This window comes from Hemiscyllium ocellatum (genome assembly GCF_020745735.1).
Source record: "Hemiscyllium ocellatum isolate sHemOce1 chromosome 27 unlocalized genomic scaffold, sHemOce1.pat.X.cur. SUPER_27_unloc_20, whole genome shotgun sequence".
Lineage (NCBI taxonomy): Eukaryota > Metazoa > Chordata > Chondrichthyes > Orectolobiformes > Hemiscylliidae > Hemiscyllium > Hemiscyllium ocellatum.
The window spans coordinates 76,627-85,639 of record NW_026867488.1 but is presented as its reverse complement, the minus strand read 5'-3'; the positions used below and the strand labels follow the sequence as shown (position 1 = coordinate 85,639).

The 9,013-nt window shown below is 45.1% G+C and overlaps 2 non-coding genes across 2 annotated transcripts; both read right to left on the bottom strand.

The window, feature by feature from the left end:
- Positions 1-2,383: 2,383 nt before the first annotated feature.
- trnae-cuc (transfer RNA glutamic acid (anticodon CUC)) lies at positions 2,384-2,455 on the bottom strand. The gene has a single exon. It is a non-coding gene; the product is annotated as a tRNA-Glu (tRNA).
- Positions 2,456-8,090: 5,635 nt separating this feature from the next.
- Positions 8,091-8,164, bottom strand: trnan-guu (transfer RNA asparagine (anticodon GUU)). Its single transcript has one exon. It is a non-coding gene; the product is annotated as a tRNA-Asn (tRNA).
- Positions 8,165-9,013: the final 849 nt, after the last annotated feature.

Sequence of the window (9,013 nt, the reverse complement as noted above, 5' to 3'; positions counted from 1 at the left end):
ACGGGGAGCTGGGGGTCTCTATTCATGCTTAAGGGAAGTGATTGCACTACAATGATTTTACGTCTGCGAAACAACTGAGATCAACAGTTCATGTCTGTTCTGTCTCTCCCCCTCTCCTTCTGTTTCTCGAAACAATTTCGAACTCTACCTCAATAAAAAGCTGAAAGAACTGTGGATGCTGTATATCAGAAACAAAACACGAACAGTAGTTGCCGGTGACCCTTCCATAGAACTGATGGTGATTGGGAAAACGTTGGTTTATATGCAGGAGATATTGTGGGAGGAAGGCGGATGCAGTAAATGATAGATCAGGACAGAGACCAAAGCGAGGGAAGAACTGTTGGACAGGAAAGGGAGTTGATAACGTTCTGTGTGGGAGGGTGAATGGAGACGGTTCGTGGCAGTCATAGGTAGTGTGTAATGACGGACTATGGGATAACAAGGCTTGGTGTGTGTGGTAGGGACGAGGATACGATGGATTTCAAGCCCTAGATTTATTGAATTCGATATTGGGACCGGAGGGATGTATGGTCCACAAGTGTAATATCCGGTGCGCTTCGTTCTGCTGGTGCTGGGCTTCGCTGGGACAATACAGCAAACCTGAGACAGAGATGTTGGTCAGGGACAGGTGGGGTGTGGAATTGGCAGGCAACTGGAAGCTCAGGGTCTTTTTTTTGCGGGCAGAACATAGATGTTCTGTGCAGCAGTCACCCAGTTAATGCCTCGGTTTCCCCAATGTAAATGAGCCCATATTGTGAGCAGCAAATGCAGTAGACTGGGTTGTGGGAAGTGCAGGTAAAGTGCCGCTTCACCTGGAAGGTAAGTTTGGGCCCTTCGATAGTCAGGAGGGAGCAGGTAAATGGGCTGGTGTCAAACATTCGGCAGTTGCAGGGGAAAGTGCCGTTGGACTGTTGGGGTGGGAGTGGAGTTAGGGTTGGTGGGAATGAAGGAAGAGTGAACCCAAGGTATAACTCCTGCCCATTTACTTAACCGCCAAATAGAGGAATTTGTTACGTGTGGACATGGAAGTTTTCTAATTCACAATGTGGATGTACATAAACAAAAAACTAGGTCTAAAGAATAAAACAAGCAAAATGCAGCACTGACCTGCTTCCCACAACGGCTCTTGTTATTAGGTTAGAGGAGGAGGGCGGGTGGGAGGCACTACCCCTGTAGTGCCTCGGGTTTCTCTCCTGCGCGCCTTTATTGGGGAAAAAAAACTACCCAGGTAATTTGCGCTACACCAGCTTCCGGGTCCGCTCCGCGCTTTTTTCGAAAAAGATATTTAAATTTAAACCGTGAAACAAACGTAACCGTGTCTACAAACAGACACCGCCAAACAGCCCTTACCTGCTCCGCCGGTAGAATGAGGATTGTTCACTCGTTTGTGGGTGTTGGGATGGTTGCTTCTGCGGTTAAGTATTTGGTTTGCATGTGTTGTTTTTCTGTCGACGCTAGTTTGAAGTTTCTCATTGACTGTTCGCTCTACTGTGACATCTAGGAATGGCACTTTGTTGCTGTTCTCCTCCTCTTCAAACCAGGAGCCCCCCTCAGGCCACAGTCTCACCACTTGGAACACCAATATACAGACTAGTCAAAGACCTCCACTGAGACTAAAACACCAAGTCGAAGACTCACGCCACTCCAGTTACTCCATCCAAGAATTCTTGAACACCAAAGACAACAAGATAGAAGACGATGGAATAATACTGTCCTTTGGCATACAGCCCTGTTCACATCCATTAACATCAACGTGACCAAAGAAAACTGAAGACACTACTTGAAGAACCAAAGACATAAACACCAAACAGCACCAACTTCATCAACAAAGATAACACTGTCAAGCTCGTGGAGCTGTGCCTTAGCTCCCACTTCCTATTCAGTAACAAGACTAACAAACAAATCAACGGAACACCCATGAAACCACCAATATCAGGATTCCTAACAAAAGCAATAATGCAGAGTTTTGAAAAAACAGCCCTTCCAAAGATCCAACCCAAACTTTGGGTCGGCTACAGTGATGACACTTTTGTCATTACAGCGTGAAACAACTTAGAGGAAACCTACAACACCATCAACAATCTCCTTACTGGCATAAAATTCACAAAAGACGAGAACAACAAAAAGTGCTGGTGTTCTAGATGTCACAGTAGAGCGAACAGTCAATGGTCAATTCAAAACAGCGTCTACAGGAAACAACACACGCGAACCAAGTACTTAAGCTGCAGAAGCAATCATCCCCACACATGCAAACAAATCTGCATCAGGATGTCATTTCAACGAGCTACATCACACTGCAGCACCCAGGTACGGTGAAGATCAAGAAACAACTGTAAAGCGCATTTCAGAAGAATGGACAGCCCGTAGGCCAGCTAAAAACTGCTTCCCTGACCGGGAATCGAACCCGGGCCGCGGCGCTGAGAGCGCCAAATCCTAACCACTAGACTACCAGGGAGACATAAAGCCGCCCTTGTAGCTCTGCTGAAAATGGCCTCGCTGCCCGGGAATCCAACCCGGGCTGCAGCAGTAAGAAGACTTTCACCGGTGCATCCATCAATGTAACTTTTTTGTTACATTGCGATCTCTATAACATTGGGGAGACTTAGAGTCAAGTCACATCTCCGGGACTCTCCTGCGCGCCTTTATTGGAAAAAAGCGCGGAGTGGACCCGGAAGCTGGTGTAGCGCAAGCTAACCTGGGTAGGTTTCTCTTCCTATAAATGCGCGCAGGAGAGTTTAGTTTGGCCAATTCACCAGAACATTTTTAGATTTTGGAAGTAAACGAGAGCACCCGGAGAAAACCCACGCAGACACGGCGGGGAGAATGTGCAGACTCCAAACAAACAGTCGCCCCAAACCTGGAACCGAACACGGGTTCTTGGTACTATGAGGCAGTGCTAATCACTGAGCTATCGTGCTACTACTGTGGGCAGAACGAGATTGGGACAGGGGTCTCTGTTAATTGTACCACACAGTGGATTGTTGAGTAAGGATAAATCTCACGGGATCTCGGGAGAGCTAACCAACTGGGTACAAAATTTAGAAGCGCGTTGTTGTAGATGCTGGAATGCTTCTTGAAAACAACCAATGCTGGAAATCACAGTTGGTCAGGCAGCGCTGTGCTACTCTATGACTGGATATTGTGGATGTGGAGATGATGTTTCCACTCGGAGAAGGGATGCCAAGTCATTGAGGGCATTTAATACAGAGATAGGTTCTTGATTAGGAAGGGGTCAAGGGTTATGAGGAGACGGCAGCAGAATGGGATGGAGAAACATATCAGCCGTGATCGACTGATGGAGCAGACTCGATGGGCCAAATGGCCTCATCCTGCTCCTGTATATTATGGTCTTAAAGCTGGGCAGATGACTTAAGGGGTTCTCACAAACTATTTCAGAATCCTGAAGAGGAGTTGTTGGACTCGAAACTTTAACTCTGCTTTCTCTCCACAGATGCTTCCAGTCCTGCTGAGTTTTTCCAGTGTTCTCAGTTTTTGTTTCAGATTTCCATCATCCACAGTTCTTTGTCTTATTTATCACAGTCATTTCTTGCCCTTCCCAAGTGTTTGGAACTTCATCTCCCTGATCTACAAACTGTTCACTTACCGTAGAAATGACCACTACCTCCTTATCAGAGTAGATCACTTTGTTGCAAAATGATTGCCCAATTCTGTGACCAAAATAATTGCATTCGTAATTACTTACACCAGGGACTCTCAATGTCTCAGGCAAGAACACAGCCAGATTGTTTCAGACAGTACATTTATGTGATTTGATACAATTCCTTATTCCCTACTTTACCAGGATGTTGCTGGGAATGGAGGGTTTGAGTTAAGAAGAAGCTGGGACATTTTTCCAACGGAGCCTAGCAAGTTGACAGATAACTTTATAGAGGTTTTTAAAATCAGGAGAGGTATAGATAAGGTGTCATTTTCAGGAGGCTCAGAATATTTTATTGCCCCAGAAGGTGTAAAAGGGGGTCAAAGCTTCAGCAGAAATCAAGCAGAGCTGAGAACAGACAACATCCAGCTCTGTGGGAACAGGGAGATCAGCTGACAGAGAAATCAGGACCTGAAATCCGAGCTGACATCAGACTACCGTGTTATCAGTGTTTTGATTAGCAGTGCCCATCCTCTACCGTTACTGAGCTTCCCACTCGTCTTGGATGCCACGTATCCCCTCGATATTCCGGATCCAATCCTTATCATTCTGAAGCCATACCTCTGTAAGGAGTCTCAGATCAGAATTATTCTCTTCAACATATGCAGTCAATTAATTCGCTTTTATTACAATGCAGCACACATTCACATACTGAGCTTTTAGTTTTAATTTTTGTGATGGTTAGAATCCAGTTTTGATTGCTAGTACATTTATTCTCCTTATCCCTTTCTCTCATTCTCTGATGTTTATTTTCCACATCACTCCATTTCTCACCGGCCTTGATTTGGATTCGCCATGTTAAATTGCCCAGTGTCCAGGGTTGTGCAGGTTAGGTGGGTTAGCCATGGGAAACGCAGGGTTATCGTTTCAAAGTAATAGAAGCAGTAGGCCATTTGGCCCATCGACCCTGCTCCGCCATTCATTAAAATCATGGCTGATCTATCAATCACCTCAGCTCCTCCTACTTGCATTATCCCAACTACACTTAATTCCCCTACCACGCAAAAACCCATTCAACAAGGTCTTAATGAAGCTTTTACTGCTTCCTTGGGCACAGAATTCCATAGATGCACCGACCTCTGGGAAAACCAGCTCCTCCTCATTTCTGTCCGAATTCTACTTCCCGCTAATTTTGCAGCCTAGTCTCAACCGCCAGCAGAAAAGACCTGATGGGATAGTGATGGTGGAATGGTTGGGAGGTGTGTCTGGTTGGTGTATTTTTGGAGGGCTCCGTGTGGACTCGAAGGCCTGAATGGCCTTCTTCCACACTGTAGGGATTCAATGATATACTGCAGTTATGTTTGCCCCCGATCACAGCACCCAGAATTCCCCATCTTCCACAAATCGAAAGACAATTCCCACCCTACCCTCTTGTATGTGTACTATCTAAATGCTTAATCATTTCTAGTGAATACAGCCCACACCTCCCACTGCTGCCAGCGACCTTTACAATGCTGATGAAACAATGCAATACCTGCAGTACTGAAAATAGTAAGGCTTCTAACGATACCAGTTACTGATTCACTGTACCTTCTGATTGACAGCATTGGAAATATAATGTTGGAGCCTGACAGAAATGAACAGTTTAAACAAAAACCGACCTGACCCTTCACTAGGCTCCCCGCTCAGCACACTGTACTTACTGCCGGTAAACCTTAAAACACTACATCCCCACAGTGCAATGAATTCCCGCTTTCTAACAAAGTCCTGGATGTCACTCACTCAGCTGCTATCTTACAAAAAAAAATGAAGATTTATGCTCCTCGTAAGGGCAAAACATCTTTGAAAGCTGCTTCTGAAAGTCCACTCTTCACAGCGACATTTTTGCTTTCAGCAAAGATCATTAGAGTCATGCAGTACGAAAACAGACCCTTCGTCCAACTCGTCTGTGCCAACCAGACATCCAAAATTAATCTCGTCCCATTTGCCAGCATTTGGCCCATAACCCTCTAAACCCTTCTTATTCATATACTCATCCAGATGCCTTTAAATATTGTTATTGTACCAGCCTCCACCATTTCCTCTGGCAGCTTGTTCCATGCACACATCATCCTCTGCATGAAAATGCTACACCTCAGGTCCCTTTAAAGTCTTCCACCCCCCCTCCCCTCACCTCAAACTTATACTCTCTACTTTAGCACTCCCATATCCTGGGAAAAAGATCTCCGTTATTCACCCTATACATGCCCCTTATTAACTTCGAATGGTCACAGACGCTCCAGGGAATACAGCCCCAGCCGATTCAGCCTCTCCCTGTAGCTCAAACCCTCTAACTCTGGCAACAACTTCCGAAATCTTTTCCGAACCCTTTCACTTTTCATAACACCTTTCCGACAGCATAACACCTTTCCGACGGCAGGGAAACCAGAACTGAGTGCAGTATTCCAAAAGTGGCCTTTCCAGTGTCCTGTGCATCCACAATGTTACCTCCAAACTCCTATAACTCAGTGTTCTGACCAAGAAAGGAAAGCGTACCAACGCCTTCCTTGCTATCCTATCTACTTGCAACTCCACTTTCAAGGAACTATGAACCTGCTTTGCAAGGTTTCTTTGTTCATCAACACTCCCCAGGAATTTACCATTAATCACATAGGTCCTGCCCTGATTTGCTTCATCAAAATGCAACAGCTCATATTTGTCTAAATTAAACTCCATCCGCCACTCCTTGGCCCATCGGCTCATCTGATCAATTAAAATTTATGTCAAACTTTCTTTCCTCTCTTATTCCCTCAAAGCTGAAAATCTCCATCCTACACACTCTCCCTCCATTCTCACTTTGTTGAACCTAATCCCTGCTGTCCTCATCCTGAAGGGTCTGGTTCATGCTGATTAACAGGCCCACACTCAGGGGGGGATCTAACTGAAACGTACAGAATATTGAACAGCCTGGACAGAGTGGAAATTGGGAAGACGTTTTCATTGGGAGGAGAGACTAATACCCATGGGCATAGCCTCAGCATAAAGGGAGAATGGAGATTAGGAGAAATTTCTTTAGCCAGAGAGTGGTGAATCTATGGAATTCATTGTCACAGAAAACTGTGGTCACTGAGTATGTTTAACACTGGGATGGAGTATCAGAGGTTGAGAGTTGCGGGGAGAAATTGGGAGAATGGGGCTGAGAAACGCAACAGCCAGGATTAATTGGGTGCAGGAGTAAACCACATGATCTTTCCAGCCTGCACCAGCATTGAACACGTCATATCTGGACATGAATATACCTCCATATAAGGTGGATAGGCTGGAACTTTTCTCACTGGAACATAGGAGATTGAGAGGTGACCTTGTCGAGGATTATAAAATCATGAGGGATACGGATGAGGTGAACAACAGGTGTCCTTTCCCTCAGCTGGGGGTTTCAGGATCAGGGAAGCAAATATTTTGAGGTGAGTAGAGAAAGATTTTATGAAGGCAGGACAAGGATCTTTTTTTAAAGAGAGTGGTCTGACTGCAGAATGAATGTCCAGAGAAAGTCATAGAGTCATAAAGATGTACAGCACAGAAACAAACTGTTTGGTCCAACTTGTCCATGCCGGCCAACTATCCCAACCCAATCTTGTCCCACCTGACAGCACACGGCCCCATATCCCTCCAAATATTTTCTTTTCATGTACCTAACCAAATGCCTTTTAAATGTTGCAATCGTACTAGACTTCACCACTTCCCTTGGCAGTTCATTCAAAAAAGGCACCATCCTCTGCGTGAAAAAGATGCCCCTTAGATCTCTTTTGCATCTTTCCCCTCTAACGCTAAACCCATGCTCTCTCGTTCTGGATTCCCCAACCCCAGGGAAAAGACTTTGTCTGTTTATCATATCTATGCCCTTCATGATTTTATACATGCACAGTTACAACGTTTAAAAGACATTTGGATAAGTACATGAATATGAAAAGTTCGAAGGTTTATGGGCCAAACACTGGTAGGTGGGACGAGTTTAGTTTGAGGATATACTCAGCATGGAGTTTAGTTTGAGGATATACTCAGCATGGATGAAGGGTCTGTTCAGTGCTGTCTGACTCTGTGACTGACCTGTACTAGCCTTAGAACTATTTTCTTACCTCCCCCCAAAACCATCCACTTCTTTGTTGTTCAAAACTCAGATGAACTTAGCCTTGAATATGTTCATTGACGCCACTTCTGAACTCAATTCCTCTTCGTAATATATCACTTGCCTTGCTCATTGCCTGCTACATCTGCCCGACAACTGGCATTGACTGGAGGGTCTCTGAGACCCCTTTGTACATCCTTACATCATTCCTGGTGAAGGGCTTGTGCCCAAAACTCACTGTCCTGCTCCTCAGCTGCTGCCTGATCTATTGCGCTTTTCCAGTGCCACATTTTTCGACTTTCACCTCTTCTCCTCACTTTCTGCACATTCCAATATGACACCATTTAAACAATTCACTGATTTTGTTTTAAGAAAAACCAAACACTCCGTCTCTGGGTGGTCTCGAACCACCAACCTTTCGGTTAACAGCCGAACGCATTGACCAATTGCGCCACAGAGACAGATACCAGCGATGTCCCCGCAGTCTCTTTGAGGAAACTACTATTCAATTCATAATTCAACTTGCCCCGCCCAGAATTACCATTGTCTTCTATCAGTTTTTCTTTTCCATAATAAAGCCTTGGACATTCATTGTGGAAACATGTGGACAGTCTGATCCCACCATCTGCAGGCACATCCATGTCACGAAGAATTAGCTCTCCTACATCGGGGCCATTGCCTTCCGAGCCTTTCAGTGTTTTGCCTCTTACCGAATTTTCTCATTGGCCCCGAGCCACATTGCGGCACTGCACTTGCCATGTGTTTGCCAATTGAGACACAGACCTGGACCAACTTCGGGAAGAGGCAAATCACTGAGTTCTGAACAAAAACCGTAGCACACTCAAAACATCGGCTTTGTTTACCTTTCCACAGATGCTGCTCGACCCGTTGGCTTTCTGCAGTATTCGCTGTGCTTGTTCTACACAAATGCTGCTTTCCATTAAAGAACTTCAAACCCTGTCCTCTGGTAACTGACCCTGGTCAGTGGTAATAGGTTCTTCTGATCATTAACCTGCCCAGTCCCACCACTTCTTCTCCCATCATTACCAACAGCCCCTAGAAATCTCCAGTTAACCTTCTTTGTTCCAAAGACAACATTCCCAAATTGGGAATGTCTCAACAAAATGGAAATTCCTCATCCCTGGACATGATGCAAGTGTTACAATAGGGAAGAGATTTTGGCAAAATATTGTCAGTTAGCAGGTGGAATAATTTTCAGGAAGTAAAAGAGAAATCCCAGTCTCCAGCTTTGTGAAGCTTTAGGAACTCTTTGGGAAGTGGAATTAGAGGAGAATGAAGGATGAACTGTC